Consider the following 19,770-nt stretch of genomic DNA (forward strand, 5'->3'; position numbering starts at 1 on the left):
TTGAAGACCATCTGCGGGATATGAGAGAGGTGTTACGTCACTACCAAGCACATGGGGTAAAACTGACAGCTAAAAAGTGTGAAGTGTTTAAAGACAAAGTGAAATTCCTGGGAAAGATTGTATCCAAAGATGGCTACTGCATGGATCCTGCTGAGACAGCACTCAAAGACGGTAGACCTGAGACTGTGGGAGACCTGAGGAAAATGCTAGGGTTCCTATCGTACCACCGTCCTTATATCCCGAACTTCTCACGCATTGCCAAGCCGCTGTACAGTCTGTTATCCACTGAGAAGACCCCAGGAAGTAAGGTCCAAGGATCAAGTGCAAGTAGGAGCAGGGGGAAACGCAAAGAGTCAGACCAGCTACCCTCAAGCCAACCGATCACCTGGACTGAAAAACACCAGGAAGTGCTCTGCCAGCTGTTAGAGTACCTGCTGTGCCCGCCACTCTTAGGTTACCCCGACTTTGTAAAGCCATTTGTGTTGCATTGTGATGCCTCTCAGGAGGGGCTGGGTGCAGTACTGTACCAGAGACAACAAGGCAAGCTGGTCGTCATAGGTTATGGGTCAAGAACACTAACTGCATCAGAAAAGAATTACCACCTCCATTCTGGAAAGTTAGAGTTTTTGGCAATGAAGTGGGCCATTTGTGAAAGATTTTGTGACTATCTATATTATGCGCCCTCATTCACTGTCTACACGGATAATAATCCCTTAACCTGTGTTTTGACCACAGCGAAGCTGAACGCCACAACACACCAGTGGATTGCGGAGTTAGCTGACTTTAATTTCTCAATCAAGTATCGGCCTGGGTAAGTTAATTGAGACACGGATGGCTTGTCACGGTTGCCACTTGATATGGAGGAGTACATCCACACAAGCTCACGGGGAATGGAGCCAGAGACAATAACAACTGTCACACAGGCACTCCAAATGGAATCGCATGAACATGAGCCCTGGTTGTGTCCAGCCACCGTCACTGCAGCATGTACTGATGTAGAGCATGAAAGACTAACTTCCACAGTGGCAGAAATCTCCACCTAGAACCTAAAGGAAGCACAAAAGGATGATCCAGTCATTGGCAAGGTGCGAGAGTATGCCATGACAGGACAGTGGCCTCATCAAAGGGGAAGAGACTGGCGTGATGACACCTCTGTTCGAGTAAGGCAGAGGAACAAATTGTATCTCAACAAAGACGGCATCCTGAACAGAAAGTCAGTGGCTCGAGATCAACTAGTGTGACCTAGAACATTCCATCAGCTGATATACAAGGAGCTGCATGAGGAGATGGGACACCTCGGAGCGGAGCGGACACTTAGCCTGATCCGTGAGCGATTCTATTGGCCTCATCTGCAAAGAAGTGTGGACCATTATGTGACCAAGGTGTGTAGCTGCCTGAAGCGGAAGCGCCCGATCAAGCCAACTAGAGCACCGCTCGTTAATGTAGTAACCACATATCCTTTTGAGATGGTTTCAATAGATTACCTGCATCTGGAAAACTGTAAAGGAGGATATGAGTATATACTGGTTGTCATCGATCACTTTACGCGCTTTGCCCAGGTATACGCATGCACAAACAAGTCAGCAAAAACTGCCGCTGAAAAGACCTTTGGAGACTTTGCGCTCAAATTTAGATTTCTGGCCAAGTTGCATCATGATCAGGGCAAGGAGTCAGAGAATAAGCTGTTTTCCAAGCTGGAAGAATACTGTGGCATCCAAGGCTCACGCACAACACCTTACCACCCGGCTGGAAACGGTCAGGTTGAGAGATTTAATCGAATACTCCTTTCCATGCTGAGAAACTTGACAGAGGAAGCCAAGTCAGATTGGAAAGGCCAAGGTCGTACATGCGTATAACTGTACGCATAGTGAAGCGACAGGATATGCCCCATACTACCTCCTCTATGGTAGAAGCCCCCGGCTACCAGTGGACATCATGTTTGGCCTGACACCAAGTGACCAGAGCACCTCTCACAGCAAATATGCCAGTAAGTGGAGAAGGTGGATGCAAGGGGCATACAGGCTGGCATCACAGACAGCTCAGAGGGAGCAAAATAGAGCAAAGAAGCAGTATGACCAGAAGATTTATGGAGTGGAACTACAGCCAGGGTTTAGAGTATTAGTGTAACTTCAGGGACAGAAGAGGACCCGGGAAGCTCAGGTCTTATTGGGAGGAGCAAGTCCACATCGTAACCGAGAGGAAGCACAAGCACAGTCCTGTCTACGTCGTACGACCTGAGAGAGGCCCAGGAAAGACTAGAGTCCTACACAGGAACCTGCTACTGCCCTCTGACTTTCTGCCCTTGGAAGAAGATGAGCAGGGGAAAAAGAAAATGCAAAAGAAAAAGCCAAACACAGATAAGAAGAGTGAAAGGCAGAAGGAGGGAGACCCACACAATAGTTCAGAGGATGAGAGTAACTGGAGATTCATCACCACACAGCCAGCAGAGTCATTCGAGCCGTTCAGAAGCCAGCTGAGAGTGGAAGCAGAGGTTTTCCAACCACAAGCAGCTGACAGAGAACTGGAGCAAGGCGGCGAGGAAGATGAGGGTGAGGAAGGTAGGATGGAAGCAGAGATGGTGAATTGAGAAACTGCAGGGGCCAAGCGAGAGGTGCTATTTGATGAAGCAGACGAGATGATCTCTGAGCAGGCATCGTCATCTGATGAAGCAGACGAGAGGGATCTTGAGCAGTGGTCAACTCTCATAAGGAAGTATCCTTTCTGACAAAGAAACCCACTCAAGACACTCACGAACAACACATTGGGTCAACCATCAGTCGAACACAGACTACTGTATATAGAAGGACACTGGAACGTGTGTGAGGCATACAGTAGGACATGAGGGTCTATGTAAAGGGTTATGCAGTAGACATAGGGTCAAAACCTTCAGTCCGAGATACATAGCCCGCACAAGTAGCAAAGTAGCACTTAAGATATCATCTGGCCAGCGATGCCTGTTGCTGACACATGACATAGAGAGGGAGATGTATGTCATGTCAAAGACTGTTGCTGTACAGAGAGTATCCCGAAAGACTGACTCCTTTATAACCTACCACTATAACTCACCAGTTGAAGACATGAGTACCCTGGGAAATCTATAATGTCGGGATGACATTCATTTTGAAGGGGAGAGTGTGGGACCCATAGTAATGTGGAGCATATTAATGGACACTGGATACCCCTCTAATTTTCTTATATTATGTTCATATTATTTTTATTGGTTTGGTTTGTTATTTTGTTCATTCACAATTTAATTAATGTTCAGTTGTACTAGCAACGGTAATATTTTAGTGGGTTGGTTGATGGTTACAAGGGGTAAAGCTTATACAGGCACTTGGGGCAGTGCAGGGGTCCTGGGGGGCATGGGTGTGCACACGTGATGGAGTAGAGGGAGTACATGGGAAACCGATGCGCTTGTGTTCCTGTATTTCCAGAAAGCAAAATAAAGACGTTATTTTAAACTTCTGCACGCCTGGAAGTCCCTTTAGTGTCCAAGTGTGCAACACCAGGCAGCATCTATGGAAAAGAGTATGTCGATGTTTCGGGCCCAGACCCTGCAGCAGGATTGGAGATTTTAAAAAGATGATTAGAGTTAAATGGAGGGAGGGGGGAGGGAGGAACACAAGGTGATAAGTGAAACCGGGAGGGATTGGGTGAATTGAAGAGCTGGGAAGTTGATAGTTGAAAGAGATAGAGGGCTGGAGAACGGGGAGTCTGATGGGATAAGACAGAAGGTACTGGAAGAAAGAAAAGGGGGAGGAGCACCAGAGGGAGGCGATGGGCAGGCAAGGAGATAAGGTGAGGGAGGGAAGTTGGGATTGAGAATGGTAAAGGGAGGCATTACCGGAAGTTTGAGAAATCGATGTCCATGCCATCAATTTGGAGGCTATCGGACAGAATATAAGGTGTTGTTCCTCCGGTCTGAGTGTGGCATCATTACAATAGTGGAGGAAGCCATGGATAGACATATTGGAATGGGAATGTCAGGTGGAATTATAATGGGTGGTCACTGGAAGATCCCCGTTTATTTTTAAAGTGGATGGAGCGTAGGTGAAGCAGTGTCTCAAAGTACGTCGGCTCTCGCCTCTATACAGGGGACCACACCGAGAGCACCAGGATGCAGTAAATGACCCCAACAAGCTCAATGGTGAAGTGCTGCTTCACCGGGAAGGACTGTTTGGGGCTCTGAATGGTATTGAGGGAGGAGGTGTAGGGGCGGGTGTAGCACTTGCTCCTCTTGCAAGGATAAATTCCAGGAGGGAGAGACGAAAGGACAAAGGAGTCATGTAGGCAGCGATCCCTGCGGAAAGCAGACTGTGTTGGGGGGTGAGGGAAAGATGTGCTTGGTGGTGTGACCCCATTGGATATGGTGCTTGGTGGTGAGATACCGTTGGAGATGGAGGGCTTGTTAGGCTTCCTGTCCTAGTTTGTGTATATCATTCTCACAGAACCCTGAAGCAGGGCTTCCCCGTTTTCCCCATTCAGGAAGGGTCCTCCCGGGGTCCGAAATTAGTGACTCGCTCCACTGAAGAGCAAATCCATTCTTTGCCTCAGTCTGCTCAAGATCAGTGAACCCTAACCATAACCACGTGCCTTTCTCTGGTCTGTGCGTCTTGCTGGGTCAAAACAAACGACAGTCAAAAGTTAACCACGTTGCTTCGGGACTGGAGAGAGGTGCATGTGGAGAGAGGACGGCAGTGGCCTCAGTGAGCTCGAGGGGTTTTACAGCATCCAACAGTTCCACAGACCACGCTGCTGACGCTGCTTGATCTATTTATTCTGATGGATTAAATTTCCCAAAATGGTGTTGAATTTTAGACCAGTTAGCCTGACATCAGTGGTAGGGAAGATGCTGGAGTCAATTATAAAAGATGAAGTAGCGGCACATTTTGGTTAGCAGTGACAGGATCGGTCCGAGTTAGCAAGGATTTACGAAGGGGAAATCATGCTTGACTAATCTTCTGGAATTTTTTGTGGATGTAACTATGAAAATGGGCAAGGGAGAGCCAGTGGATGTATTGTACCTGGACGATCAGAAAGCGTTTGATAAGGTCCCACATAGGAGATTAGTGGGCAAAATTGCAGCACGTGTTATTGGGGGTAGTGTACTGACATGGATAGAAAATTAGTTGGTAGACAGGAAACAAAGAGTAGGGATTAACGGATCCTTTTCAGAACGGCAGGCAGTGTCTAGTGGTGTTCTAGAGGTGCTGGGACTGCAGCTATTTACAATGATTCAGATGAAAGGATTAAAAGTAACATTAGCAAATTTGCAGATAACACAAAGCTGGGTGATAGTGTGAAATGTGAGGAGGATGTTATGAGATTGCAGAGTGACTTGGACAGGTTGGTTGAGTGGGCAGATGCATGGCAGATGCAGTTTAACGTGGATAAATGTGAGCTTATCCACTCTGGTGGCAAGAACAGGAAGGCAGATTACTATCTGAATGGTGTCAAGTTGGAAAAGGGGAAGTACAAGATCTCGGTGTCTTTGTTCATCAGTCACTGAAAGTAAGCATGCAAGAATAGCAGGCAGTGAAGAAAGCTAATGGCACGTTGGCCTTCATAACATGGGGAGTTGAGTATAGGAGCAAGTAGGTCCTTCTGCAGTTGTACAGGGCCCTGGTGAGACCACACCTGGAGTATTGTGTGCAGTTTTGGTCTCCACATTTGAGGAAGGACATTCTTGCTCTTGAGGGAGTGCAGCGTAGGTTCACAAGGTTAACCCCGGGATGGCGGGACTGTCATATGTTGAAAGATTGGAGCGACTGGGCTTGTATACACTGGAATTTAGAAGGATGAGAGGGATTCTGATTGAAACATATGAGGTTATTAAGGGATTGGACAGGCTAGAGGCAGGAAACATGTTACCGATGTTGGGGGAGTCCAGAACCAGAGGCCACAGTTTAAGAATAAGGGGTGGGCCATTCAGAATGGAGTTGAGGAAAAAACTTTTTCACCGAGAGAGTTGTGGATCTGTGGAATGCTCTGCCTCAGAAGGCAGTGGAGGCCAATTGTCTGGATGCTTTTAAGAAAGAGTTAGATAAAGATAGTGGAGTCAAGGGATGTGGGGAGAAGGCAGGAATGGGGTACTGATTGTGGATGATCAGCCATGATCACCGTGAATGACGGTGCTGGTTCGAAGGGCCGAATGGCCTACTTCTGCACCTATTTTCTATTGGATTTGAAAATGCGTCTCCCAGGTTAACCGCTCAGATCTCCGGAGAGCAGGCAATAACTTTATGCCTGCCGCTCCTGTTCTCTGAGCTGACATTCTCTGAACTGTTGACGTCCCTTCTTGATGTGCGCTTTGCTACTCCACAGCTTACCCTATTTCCTGGGGGGCGGGGGGGGGGTGTGGGAACGCAGGTCTCCAAACCCAAATACTGCTCAATCTCCCTTTGGGTCACTGCTGTTCACGGGCTGTGAACTTCGCACACACTGAGCTGCTCTCAGCACCATCACATTATCACCGAGCAATCTGAATTCAACAGCACTCGGGCTGTGAACCCAAAGAACATTACGGAACCAGTGAAGCGGACGGGGAGAGTGAGACACACTTGATTGTGTGGAACTTTCCCAGCTCACTTGTTTCTCTGGATCTGGGTTGAACGCGTATCATCGTGACCGGATGGCGAACTGCAGTAACCTTCAGTGAAAATGCTCGATTCAAGATGAAGCCGCGCCCTTTCCGAGAACTCAGAGAGTCGAGGACTGGAATATTTTATTCACGGAGCTGAGGTCAAAGCCAGTGCAACAGAATGACAACAGCGTTTACAAAACCCAACTGTCTGAACACGTAAGTATTGAAATGCAAAATCGATATAACAGGTATGATGACACTTTCTTAACTTGTCTGTTCTATCCCTCTCCAATGCTGTGGTAAAGGAGATAGAATTGTAATCACTATCTCCAAAATGCTCTCCCACTGAGAGACCTGACACATGACCAGGTTCGTTTCCCAATACCAGATCAAGTACAGCCTCTTCTCTTGTAGGCTTAACTACATATTGTGCCTGGAAACCTTCCACTTATCTACATATTGTGTCAGGAAATTAAAACTTCCCACCACAACAACCCTGTTATTATTGCACCTTTCCAGAATCTGTCTCCCTATCTGCTCTTCGATGTCCTTATTACTATTGGGTGGTCTATAAAAAACACCCAGTAGAGCTATTGACCCATTCCTGTTCCTAACTTCCACCCACAGAGACTCAGTAGAAAATCCCTTCATGACTTCCTCCTTTTCTGCAGTCGCGACACTATGTCTGATCAGAAGTGCCATGCACCCACCTCTTTTCATTCTCTCCCTGTCCTTTCTGATTCGTCTAAAGCCTGGCACTCCAAGTAACCATTCCTGCCATTGAGCCATCCAATTCTATGTAATGGCCGCAACATCATAGCACCAAGTACTGATCCACGCTTTAAGATCATCTGCTTTGTTCATGATACTCCTTGTATTAAAATAGACACATCACAAACCATTAGTCTGAATGCATCCCTTCTCTATCAGCAGCCTACCCTCCCTCTCACACTGCCTACATGCGTTCTGTATTTTGCCCCAACCATCCCTTCCTCCATCTCTTCAGTTTTGTTCCCACCACCCAGCAATTCTAGTTTCAACTCTCCCCAGTAGCACTGGACGTGCTTGAAAGGGAATGAAATGAAAGAGAATGGGAATGCAAATGCAGAGGCCGGAGTGCAGGTCAGCAAGCCACAGTGAAAGTGTAAGTAAATAGCCCTGCTTGGTGATTGGTTGCAGTCCAATTTATCCAAAAAGAGTTGGTTGCACTGCACTGTAAAAGAGGGTACTAATATCCCAGCAGAGAAATGTGGTTTCCCATCAGGGAGGGTTTAAACTGGATTGGCGGGGGGAGGGAGTGCTCGATAGTGTGAAGTCAGTGTGATGATATGGGTATGTGTAGCAAGCAAAATGTGATTGGGTGCGAGAGAAACAACAGCAACATCTTTCTGATCATAAGAAAGCCAGAGGGAGAGAAAGCAATCCTCCCACAGCTGGATTCATGCCCAGCAGCTGCGTTACCGAGGACTCCGTGATCTACGGGCTGTTCCCGGGAACGCACACGGAGACCAACATCCGGTGCTGCTGGCAGATCATCAATTCGGTGAAAGACGCTCTTTGGTCGGCCCGAAACTTGATGGTCTGCCAGCTGACGGAGATGTCCGTGACTGAATGCTGCCGACTGGCACACTCTCGTCTGCAGGAGTACGTTCTGAGGGATGCACTCAAACTTGGTGCAGCCACCGCGAAGGCCCGGTGGGGAAGGACCACAGTTTAACGTTCATCACCCGTAGGAGGGGGAGAGGTTGGGTGGGGAGGAGACCTACCCTCATCAGCGGTGTGGACAGATAATCAACATGGTGCCCAAGCAGTGGGTGGAATTGTTAATTTGAGAAAGTATTAGAGCCATTGCCTGCCTTTATTGTTGAAAAAATTTGATTGTCAATAAGTCTTAACACTTGACCAAGAGTTGAGAGTAAACGCATGATTTACTTTGAACATCTTTCATTTGTAAATGAACAGAGTCAACGCAAATTTTATTGTTAATAACTGTATTGAATAAGGACTCACAGTCAACGAATGGTTTTCTTTTTCTGTATGTAATTATTTTTATTGTGTAATATTTCTCAATAAAGTATTTTTGGAAAAAAAAACCACGTCATGTTACGAGACTGTCCAGTTCATCTGGCAAAATGTCTCATCGCCAGATCTCACCAACAGGCGCGAAAACCTCGCCTGGCTGGCGGTGAGAGAGGCCCTCCCAGTCAGAACCCTCCTGTATGCCCGGAACGTCGTCTCCGCACCCCACTGCCCACGGGAGGACCGCAGTGAGGAGGAGTTTGTGATCCACCTCTTTGCACTCTGTCAGTTCGCAAAGAGAGTGTGGAGGAGGATGGACGGGCTAGTGTCACGTTGCATCCCCAGCAGCTGCGTAACAGAGGACTCTCTGATCTACGGGCTGTTCCCGGGGACGCCCATGGAGACCAAGATCCGGTGCTACTGGCAGATCATCAACTCGGTGAAAGACGCTCTTTGGTCGGCCCGAAACCTGATGATCTACCAGCACATGGAGATGTCCGTGGGAGGATGCTGCTGACTGGCACATTTTCGGCTGCAGGAGTACGTGCTGAGGGACGCACTGAAACTCTGTGCAGCCACCGCAAGGGCCCGGTGGGGAAGGACCACAGTATAGGTTTCTCCAACCGTGGGAGTGGGAGTGGTCGGGGGCGGGGAGTATACCCCTAAACAGTGATATGGGAAACTGAACTACTGGAGCGCCACGTGGGTGGCTATAAATACGGATATGTACTGACTATAATGGAAACGTGTGTAAAGGATGGAAAGTTATTGAATGGTTTATTGTATATATTTATTTTTGAATAAAGTATATTTTGAAATTAAAAAAATGTTACGAGAGCTGCCAGAAATATCAGGATTAGCTCCCAGCTGGATAGGACCACAGTTGGCCTTGCTGACAAATGGTTCCTGTGTCATTGTACAGGATCATGTTCAGTGTTTTTACTCACCTTCTTCTCACCCGCACAGAGAGAGACCAAGAGATTAAGCCCACCCAATCACAATGTCATTACAAGGAATGAAAACAATGAGCACCAGCCTTCTCTTCACATCTGACCACTCCTGATGGAAGCAGAACTCCCAATGAAAGGGAATGGGAATGAAAATGCAGAAACACAGAGTGCGGATCAGCAAGACAATCTGAAGGTGTTAAAATATGATGTAGCTGTACTTTGTAATGAAGGCTGGCTCTGGGAGGTAGATGTTTGGTAATATAGACCAGAATAGATGGGAAATAGTTGAGAATGTATCCCAGGTTGAGGCAAAGACAACATATTCCACAACATTGAAAGCCATGAAGGCCACGCCCAGATAGATAAAAAAGAGAAACTATGCGAGAGAGGAGTTCTTGGAGTGTGTGCGGGCGACTGGTGAGTAGGTGAGAGCCCGCTGAATTGGCTCAGGTCCACAAACACAGTCCCCGAACTTTCTGTCTTTGTCCCACTCAAATTGCCATACTGAGATCTAGGGTGGTGCTACAAGGTGCTGGATTGCCAGAGGTTTCAACTTTGAGAAGATATGTTAAATTGGGGTCCAGACAATGCTCCGATATCCTGGGAAAGAATCCACTGCGTGACTGTAAGCCGATTCTCCCAAAAAATAACCCTCTTACTGATCTCAAGTCTACTTTGAACAACAGCACGAACTTTAATCACCATTTGTGGAGTAGAGATCCGCACTGCCCTGCATGTCAGGGCAGGAGTCGCTAATCCTCACGCCCCCCTCCCACCCATCCCGAAAGCTGTGCTTTCACTGTGATTGTCTCCAGCCGCAAACCCCCTGAACAACAGGAGTGGTTGCCATGCGACCTCCCAGGCCCCCCTCACCGCAGAGCTCGAAAAGTTTGAACAGGAAGTGTGGTTTAGTTGGGTGTAGTATGTTATCGCTGCGAGCACTGGTGTGAATCTACTCCACCCCCAGCACACTGATGTTTCCGTTCTTGGGAATGTCCTCAGACAGCTGGTTTCTTGGTTCACTCCACCCAAGGTTGTGTTTCACCGACATGTTAACTCAACCCCTCAATTCCAGGTTATAACACAACTCGCCCCAACCCCGTCAGCCTCCTTGGCTCCCTTTGCACACAAGAGAAAATCTGCAAATGCTGGAAATCCAAGCAACACACACGAAATGCTGGAGGAGCTCAGCAGGCCAGGCAGCATCTATGGAAAAGAGTATGTTGAGGTTTCGGGCTGAGACCCTTCAGCAGGACTGGAGATTAAAAAAAAATGATTAGAGTTAAACGGTGGGAGAGGGGAGAGTGAAACACAAAGTGATAAGTGAAACCGGGCGGGGATCGGGTGAAGTGAAGAGCTGGGAAGTTGATAGTTGAAAGAGATAGCGGGCTGGAGAAGCGGGAGTCTAATGGGATAAGACGGAAGGCCAAGGAAGAAAGAAAAGGCGGACGTGGGGAGCAGCAGAGGGCGGCGATGGGCAGCCAAGGAGATAAGGTGAGAGAGGGAAATGGGGATGGGGAATAGTGAATGGGGGCATTACCGGAAGTTTGAGAAATCGATGTTCATGCCTTCAATTTGGAGGCTACTCTGACGGAATATAGGGTGGTGTTCCTCCACTCTGACTGTGGCATCATTACAATAGTGGAGAAGGCCATGGATAGACATATCGGAATGGGAATGGGAAGTGGAATTATAATGGGTGGCCACTGGGAGATCCCCTTTTTTTCCAAAGCGGACGACCCCAACAGGCTCAATGGTGAAGTGCTGCTTCACCGGGAAGGACTGTTTGGGGCCCTGAATGTTATTGAGGGAGGACGTGAAGGGGCGGGTGTAGCACTTGCTACACTTGCAAGTATAAGTGCCAGGAAGGAGAGACGAAAGGACAAAGGTGTCGTCTAGGCAGCGATCCCTGTGGAAAGCAGACTCGGGGGGGGGGGGGGGCGAGGGAAGGAGGTGCTTGATGGTGTGACCCCCCCGTTGGAGGTGGTGCTTGGTGGTGGGATACCGTTGGAGATGGAGGGCTTGTTAGGCTTTCTGTCCCAGTTTGTGTATATCATTCTCACAGAACACTGAAGCGGGGCTTCCCCGTTTTCCTCATTCAGGAAGGGTCCGAAATTAGTGACTCGCTCCACCGCAGAGCGAAGCCATTCTTTGCCTCAGTCTGCTCGAGATCAGTGAACCCTAACCATAACCCGGTGTCCTTCTCTACTTGCCTCTGCTCTGTGCGTCTTGCTGGGTCAGAACGGAGGACAGTCAGAAGTTAACTACATTGTTCCGGGACTGGAGGGAGGCGCATGTGGAGAGAGGACGGCAGTGGCCTCAGTGAGATCGAGGGGTTTTACAGCATCCAACAGTTCCACAGACCACGCTGCTAACGCCGCTTGATTTATTTACTTTGATGGATTAAGTTTTAAATTTCCCAAAGATGGCGTTGGACATCTCGCAGATTAACCACTCAGATCTCCGGAGAGCAGGCAATAACTTCATGCCAGCAACTCCTGTTCTCTGAGCTGACATTTTCTGTAACTGCAGACGTCCCTTGTTGATGTGCGCTTTGCTACTCCACAGTTTACACTATTTCCGGGGGGAGGGGGGATGTACGTCTCCAGACCGAATCCCCATCCCAACTGGTCATGAATACCACCAACATCTGAAAACCAGAAAGCTCCTTTCAGGATATCACTCGTCCTAAACTGCGCAATCTGTGAACCGGACTGTGAACCGCGCTCACAGCACCATCACAGTATCACCGAACAACCAGGATTCAACAGCACTCGGGCTGTGAACCCAAAGTACATTACGGAACAAGTGAAGCGGGCGGGGAGAGTGAGACACACTTGATTGTGTGGAACTTTCCCAGCTCGCTTGTTTCCCTGGATCTGGGTTGAACGCGTATCATCGTGACCGGATGGCGAACTGCAGTAACCTTCAGTGAAAATGCTCGATTCAAGATGAAGCCGCGCCCTTTCCGAGAACGCAGAGAGACGAGGACTGGAATATTTTATTCACGGAGCTGAGGTCAAAGCCAGTGCAACAGAACGACAACAGCGTTCACATAACCCAACTGTCTGAACACAGAAGTATTGAAAGGCAAAACCGAAATAACAGATATGATGGGTCGGATAGTTTGAAGTGTGTATATTTTAACGCTAGGAGTATTCTGAATAAGGGTGATGAATTTACGCATGGATCAGTTCATGGAACTGCGACGTTGTGGCCACTACTGAAACTTGGTTGAAAGATAGGGGAGGAAAGGGTAATTAATGTGCCAGGTTTTTGAAGTTTTTGAAAAGATAGAGGAGGTTAAAAGGTGGGGGGGTTGCACTACTAATCAGAGACAATATCACAGCTGCGTTCAGGGGAGACATAATGGAGGCGTCAGACACTGAGTCCATGTGGGGAAAACTCAGGAACAGGAAGGGTGCAATCACACTAGTGGGATTGTACTACAGACGCCTGCTCTCGCCCCAATCGCAGACAGAACACTGAAGAACAGATATGTAATCAGATTTAGAAAATGTGTAAAAATAGAGTTTTTGTCCTGGGGGATTTGAAATTTCCTAATATAAATTGAGACCTTCTTAATGCAAGGGGTTTAGATGGGGCAGAGTTTGTTAAGTGTATCCAGAAAAGTTTCTTAAACCTCCGTGGACGGGCCAACAAGGGGAGCGGGTGTACTGGACCTGGTGTTGTGTAATGAGCCTGGTGAGGTTACTGACCTTTCAGTAGTTGCATAGTTGGAAAACAGCCACAACTCATTAACTTTCAGCACGCAAACACGACGAAATTTGCGGATGCTGGAATTTAAAGCAACACACATAAAAGTTGCTGGTGAACGCAGCTGGCCAGGCAGCATCTCTAGGAAGAGGTACAGTCGACGTTTCGGGCCGAGACCCTTCGTCAGGACTAACTGAAAGAACAGCTAGTAAGAGATTTGAAAGGGGGAGGGGGAGATGTGAAATGATAGGAAAAGACAGGAGGGGGAGGGATGGAGCCAAGAGCTGGTCAGTTGATTGGCAAGAAGGATATGAGAGGATCATGGGACAGGAGGCTTATGGAGAAAGAAAAGGGGGGGAGCCCAGAGGATGGGCAAGGGGTATAGTGAGGGGGACAGAGGGAGAAAAGGAGAGAGGAAAAGAATGTGTGTATATAAATAAATAACGGATGGGGTACCAGGGAGAGGTGGGGCATTAGCGGAAGTTTGAGAAGTCAATGTTCATGCCATCAGGTTGGAGGCTACCCAGATGGAATATAAGGTGTTGTTCCTCCAACCTCAGTGTGGCTTCATCTTGACAGCAGAGGAGGCCGTGGATAGACATATCAGAATGGGAATCAGACGTGGAATTAAAATGTGTGGCCACTGGGAGATCCTGCTTTTTCTGACAGACAGAGCATAGATGTTCAGTGAAACGATCTCCCAGTCTGTGTCGGGTCTCACCAATATATAGAAGGCCACATCGGGAGCACCAGACGCAGTATATCACCCCAGCCAACTCACAGGTGAAGTGTCGCCTCAACTGGAAGGACTGTCTGGGGCCCTGAATGGTAGTGAGGGAAGAAGTGTAAGGGCATGCGTAGCATTTGTTCCGCTTCCAAGGATAAGAGCCAGGAGGGAGATCAGTGGGGAGGGATGGGGGGACGAATGGACAAGGGAGTTGCGTAGGGAGCGATCCCTGCGGAAAGCGGGGGGGGGGGGGGGGAGGATGTGCTTAGTGGTGGGATCCTGTTGGAGGTGACGGAAGTTATGGAGAATTATATGTTGGACCCGGAGGCTGGTGGGGTGGTAGGTGAGGACAAGGGGAACCCTATTCCTAGTGGGGTGGTAGGAGGATGCAGTGAGTGCAGATGTGCGTGAAATGGGGGAGGTGCGTTTGAAAGCAGAGTTGATGGTGGAGGAAGGGAAGCCCCTTTCTTTAAAAAAGGAGGACATCTCCTTCGTCCTGGAATGAAAAGCCTCATCCTGAGAGCAGATGCGGCGGAGACGGAGGAATTGTGAGAAGGGGATGGCATTTTTGCAAGAGACAGGGTGAGAAGAGGAATAGTCCAGATAGCTGTGAGAGTCAGGTGTCTTAGAGTAGATATCAGTAGATAAGCTGTCTCCAGAGATAGAGACAGAAAGATCTAGAAAGGGGAGAGAGGTGTTGGAAATGGACCAGGTATACTTGAGGGCAGGGTGAAAGTTGGAGGCAAAGTTAATGAAGTCAACGAGCTCAGCATGCATGCAGGAAGAAGTGCCAATGCAGTCATTGATGTAGAGAAGGAAAAGTGGGGGACAGATACCAGAATAGGTTTGGAACATAGATTGTTCCACAAAGTCAACAAAATGACAGGCATAGCTAGGACCCATACGGGTGCCCAATGCTACACCTTTAGTTTGGAGGAAGTGGGAGGAGCCAAAGGAGAAATTATTAAGAGTGAGGAGTAATTCCGCTAGACGGAGCAGAGTGGTGGTAGAGGGGAACTGGTTAGGTCTGGAATCCAAAAAGAAGCAGAGAGCTTTGAGACTTTCCTGATGGGGGATGGAAGTATATAGGGACTGCACATCCCCCTCCCCCTTTTCTTTCTCCCTAGGCCTCCTGTCCCATGGTCCTCACATATCCCTTTTGCCAATCAACTGTCCAGCTCTTGGCTCCATCCCTCCCCCTCCAGTCTTCTCCTATCATTTTGGATCTCCCTCCCCCACACTTTCAAATCTCTTACTAACTCTTCTTTCAGTTAGTCCTGATGAAGAGTCTTGGCCTGAAACATCGACTGTACCTCTTCCTCGAGATGCTTCCTGGCCTGCTGCGTTCACCAGCAACTTTTATGTGTGTTCCTTCATTAACTTTCAGGATAGCTATGGATATGGATAGGTATGGTCCCCGCACAAGAGTTTTAAATTGGAAAAGGGAAATTACAAGGATGTTAGGTTTGAACAAGGGACAATCCTGGGAACTATAAACCAGTGAGTCTCACATCAGGTGTAGGGAAGTTGCTGGAGAAAATTCTTAGGGATAGGGTATATGAGCATTTGGAAACTCATGGCCTAATCAGAGAGAGACAGCATGGCTTTGTACGGGGCAGGTCATGTCTTACCAAACTGAGTTTTTTGACAAGGTGATGAGAGAAGTTGATTAAGGTTGGGCAGTGGATGTTGCCTACGTGGAGTTTAGTAAGTTGTTTGACCAGGTCCCTCATGGAAGTCTAATGCAGAAGATTAAGATGCATGAAGTCCAGGGTGAACTGACTGTTTAAATTCAAACTGACTTGTGCATAGAAGACAGAGGGTAGTGGTTGAAGGGACTTATTCGAGCTGGTGGTCTGTAATTAGTGGTGTTCCACAGGGAGCTGTGCTGGGACTTCTGCTGTTTCTGATGTATATAAATGACCTGGATGAAAATGTAGATGGATGGGTTTGTAAGTTTGCGGTTGATTGCAAGATTGGTAGAGTTGTGGATAGTGTAGAAGACTGGCAAAGAATACAGTGCAACGTAGATCAGTTGCAGACATAGGCAGAGAAATGGGAGATGAAATTTAACCCAGGTAAATGTGAGGTGCTGCATCTTGGTAGGAAAAATGCAGGGAAACATTACACTATTACGGGCAAAATCCTTAATAGTGTTGCTGAGCAGGGAGCTCTTGGGATCCAAGTTCACATCTCCTTGAAAGTGGCTAAGAAGGCTTATGGTATACTTGCTTTTATTAGTCTAGGTACTGAGTTCAAAAGTCAAGATGTTATGTTGCAACTTTATAAATCTCTGGTTAGGCCATATCCGGACTAGTGCGTACAGTTCTGGTTGCCCCACTATCGGAAGGATGTTGAGACTTTACAAAGGGGGCAGAAGAGGTTTACCGGGATGCAGCCTGGTTTCGAGGGCATGTGCTGTGATGAGAGGCTGGATAAACTTGGGTTGTTACTATGGAACAGCAGAGGCTGGGGGAGATCTGATAGAGGTTTACAAAATCATGATAGGCATAGATAGTGTAGGCAGGGAGTATCTGTTTCCCAAGGTTGAAATGTCTCATACCAGAGATCATGCATTGAAGGTGAGATGGGGTAGGCTCGAAAGAGATGTGAGTGGTAAGTTTTTACTCAGAGTTGTGGATGCCTGGAATGCACTGCCTGGTATGGTGACAGAGCAAATACATCAGAGGCTTTTAAGTGATATTTATGTAGGCACATGGATGTAAGGAAGATGGAGAGATGTGGATGTTGTGTAGGTAAGAGGGTTTAGCATTTGGGTGCTTTTGATTTGCTTTTTAAATGGTTCAGTACAACATTGTGGGCCAAATGGCATGGTTCCTGTGTTTTATTGCTCAATGTTCTACATTGACTGTGTACTTTCAGACTGGAGCACCTGGAAGAAACCCACGCGGTCACGGGGAGAATGAACAGGCAGCGGCAGGAATTGAACCCAGATCACCTGCACTGTAAAGCAATGTGCTACCCTTACGCTACTGTGTTGTACCAAGGTTGTCACCATTTAGATCAAGTTTATTATGGACAGGTTGGCCAGTTTCAATACCATAGGGAAGGACCTGGCAAACTAAACAGGAAGCAGCTGATTGCAGGCAGGTCGACATCTGGACAAATATTGCCATTCAAAGACAGAGGGGATAAAAGTAACATTGCTGCTGGAGAGGTTATGGGCAGAATAAATTTAAAGTAAACATTACTGTTAACAGGAAAGAGGTATTACTTGACTTGGTAAGCTTAATGGAAGACAAATCACTTTGGCCTGATGTGATGTAGTCCAGGCTCTGGTGGGACAAAAGACCTTTTGGGTTCTCCAAGGTTTCAAAAGTTTCAAATGTACATTTAATGTCAAAGGAATGTATACAATATACATCCTGAAATTCTTTTTCTTCACAACCATCCACGAAAACAGAGGAGTGCCCCAAAGAATGAATGACAGTTAAATGTTAGAACCTCAAAGCCCCCCCAGCTCCCCCTCCCATGCACAAACAGCGGCAAGGCAATGATTCCACCCCACCAGCAAAAAAAAAGCATCGGCACCCGCCACCGTGCACTCATGCGTGCAGCAAAGTATCAATACATACACAGACTTGCAGTACCCCAAAGACTACTCGTTCACTCAGTCAGTCAACATACCATAGGTTATGTTTGTTATGTCTCCCCTCTCCCTCTCTCCCTAATAAGGGAAAAAGAGGTTTCTCCATTTCACAGCGAGAGGGGAGACATAACAAACAACTCGCTGAGTTACAATGTTAATAGTCTGTTGTGTCGCTTTTTCCAAGTTCTGTGCCCAAAGAATTCGGGTCTCTGGGCACACAGCCAACAACCAGCTTGCTGCTCTAGATCTTCCATGTGCTCCCACGACACACCTGTTTCCTGTGGAGGCACCAATCCGGAGTCCGCCCGCCTCCAGAGCCACAACATCCTGGAACGCTGAAGGCGCGCTAGTCTTCTCGGCTGTGTACTTTGTATATCAAGTATCAGCTAGTCGTGAAACCCCGAGAGCGGGTTCCATTCCCACAAAGAACGAAAGACAACGTGTAACTCCAGGTCAGGGTCTTTGAAAGAACCCTGAAAGGGAAAAATAGAGATATTAAAGATAGAAATAGAGATGTTTCTGAAAATGCAAGCAAAGCAGTCGCCGTTAGGCGCCTTTGTCCTCAGAAGCTCCACCCCTGAGGGTTCTGACTGATTTTTAAATCTTTACTGGTTGCAAGTGAAGTGCTAGCTGACAGGAGATGAAGAAATTGTTGTCATCTACCTTCTTGAACCACTGTTGTCCTTGTGCGTGGTACACCCACATGCTGCGAGGAAGGGCCCCAGTCCAGTCTTTATCCTCAGAAGTATGTGGTTCTTTAACTTCAAATTCCTTCAAATTACATAATTACCTCTGCCATCTATTCTTCAATAAACCACAGTGCTTGCTTATCTGTATGTCCATTTCACAGGGTGTCCATTTTCAGATAAACTTGTCTGCTTGATAAAATTTCCTTGAAGTTTTAATAGATTTGGCATGTTACTAAAAACTTTGACAAACTTGAACAGATGCACAGTGGAGAGTATCCTAACTGAATGCATCATTGCCGGATGTGGAGCCCAGGAACAGAAAAGGAAAAGTCTCCAGAAAGCGGTGGATGAAACCCAGTACATCAATTGCAACACCGTCCCCACCACTGAGCATTTTTACACGGAGCGCTGCCACAAGGAGGCAGCATTCGTACTCAAGGACCCGAGGTAGAAAAAAGAAAGAGGTTCTGAAGAGAGAATTCAGGGAGTTGGGTAGGAAGATGAAAAGCAGGACCTCCAGGGTAGTAATCTCAGGATTGCTGCCTATGCCACGTGCTAACGAGCGCAAGAATAGCATGATCAAGCATATTAACATGTGCCTGAGAGATTGGTGTAGGGGGCAGGGCTTCGGGTTCCTGGATCATTGGAGTATGCACTGGCAGAGGTACGGTCTGTACAAAAAGGGTGGGTTACACCTGAACCCAAAGGGGTCCAATATCCAAGCAGGCAGGTTGAATAGAGCTGTCAGGGAGGGTTTAAACTAATTTGGCAGGGGTATGAGAACCAGAGTGATAGGGCTCAGGAAGGGGAAAACAGAAATAAATCAAAGATAGCATGCAACAGAGATGATAGAAAGGGCACGCAGGAGATGAGGCATAATCACAGCCAGTGGCATGAGTTACATGGTGCAGTTAAAACAGAAAGCAACAAATACTGGACTGGAAGTGTTGTGTTTGAATGCATGCAGCATAAGAAATAAAATGTATGAGCTTGAAATTCAGTTACAGATTAGCAAGTATGACGTTGTGGCCATCTCTGAAACTTGGCTAAAGGATAGCTGCCATTGGAAGCTGAACGTCCAAGGATATACATTGTATTGGAAAGATAGGTAGTAGGCAGAGGAGGTAGTGTGGCTCTGTGTATCAGAAATAATATAAAATCATTAGAAAGGGATGACACAGGATCGGAAGGTGCAGAATCCCTATGGGTTGAGTTAAGAAATGGCAAGGGTAAAAGGACCCTAATGGCAGTTGTATACAGGCCTCCAAACAGTAGCCAGGATATGCATTACAAATTACAGCAGGAGATAGAAAAGGCGTGTCAGAAGGGCAATGTCATGATAATCATTGCAGATTTTAACATGAAAGTGGATTAGGAAAACCAGGCCAGTATTGGACCTCAAGGCAGAGAATTTGTAGGATGTCTAAGGGATGGCTTTTCAGAACAGCTTGTTGTTGAGCCCACTAGGGGATCGG

At 47.4% G+C, this 19,770-nt stretch overlaps 3 protein-coding genes across 12 annotated transcripts in view; 2 read left to right on the forward strand and 1 right to left on the reverse strand.

Moving 5' to 3' along the window:
• Window positions 1–19,770, reverse strand: part of LOC140204100 (interferon-inducible GTPase 5-like) — a 628,716-nt gene that overhangs the window by 292,814 nt on the left and 316,132 nt on the right. The gene's annotated exons all lie outside the window — the stretch shown is intronic.
• LOC140204097 (interferon-inducible GTPase 5-like) overlaps window positions 1–19,770 on the forward strand; it is a 173,843-nt gene that overhangs the window by 75,654 nt on the left and 78,419 nt on the right. The gene's annotated exons all lie outside the window — the stretch shown is intronic.
• The window catches only part of LOC140204095 (interferon-inducible GTPase 5-like), a 33,298-nt gene continuing 19,909 nt past the window's right edge, over window positions 6,382–19,770 (forward strand). For 2 of the 7 annotated variants that reach the window (XM_072270428.1, XM_072270427.1), the window contains exons 1-2: window positions 6,382–6,831; window positions 9,569–9,745. The gene's annotated coding sequence lies outside the window, so the exon portion shown is untranslated. Of the gene's footprint in view, window positions 6,832–9,568; window positions 9,746–11,599; window positions 12,685–19,770 lie in introns of those variants that run through there. The other 5 variants (XM_072270429.1, XM_072270434.1, XM_072270430.1 and 2 more) reach the window with 4 other exon arrangements.

The sequence above is a fragment of the Mobula birostris genome, chromosome 10 (assembly GCF_030028105.1).
Source record: "Mobula birostris isolate sMobBir1 chromosome 10, sMobBir1.hap1, whole genome shotgun sequence".
In the NCBI taxonomy this organism is placed as follows: domain Eukaryota; kingdom Metazoa; phylum Chordata; class Chondrichthyes; order Myliobatiformes; family Myliobatidae; genus Mobula; species Mobula birostris.